This window comes from Etheostoma spectabile, chromosome 18 (genome assembly GCF_008692095.1).
Source record: "Etheostoma spectabile isolate EspeVRDwgs_2016 chromosome 18, UIUC_Espe_1.0, whole genome shotgun sequence".
Lineage (NCBI taxonomy): Eukaryota > Metazoa > Chordata > Actinopteri > Perciformes > Percidae > Etheostoma > Etheostoma spectabile.
The window spans coordinates 26,036,736-26,037,089 of record NC_045750.1 but is presented as its reverse complement, the minus strand read 5'-3'; the positions used below and the strand labels follow the sequence as shown (position 1 = coordinate 26,037,089).

General features: G+C 40.4%; 1 protein-coding gene across 2 annotated transcripts in view; it reads right to left on the bottom strand.

Annotated features, from left to right (window-relative positions):
* LOC116706724 (uncharacterized) overlaps nt 1–354 on the bottom strand; it is a 42,428-nt gene that overhangs the window by 38,058 nt on the left and 4,016 nt on the right. The gene's annotated exons all lie outside the window — the stretch shown is intronic.

Genomic DNA, 354 nt, shown 5'->3' with positions numbered 1-354 from the left:
AAAAAGGAGCGTTTGTAACCCTGGGATTGCTCTGTTGCCGCTTGAAAATCCGCCGTACGCCACTCTTTTTCGGCAGGATGTCCATATTCTACGTGTTGTAATTTTAGACCATGTTTACACGTACGTGGTTATTTTGAAAAAAAACGGAGGCCTTTCCCTTCGTTTATATGCAAAACGGAGATTTGAGTCACGCAGGCTCAGATTTAAACGGTTTACGACATAACTGTCATACTGAATTAGTGAAATCCATAAACTCTTCTCATTTCAAACAATAACAGAAGATGGAAATCATTGCAGCTATCTATGACTGATTGATTGCTGACGTTAGCTCAAAACACCATTCAACTGACAGCC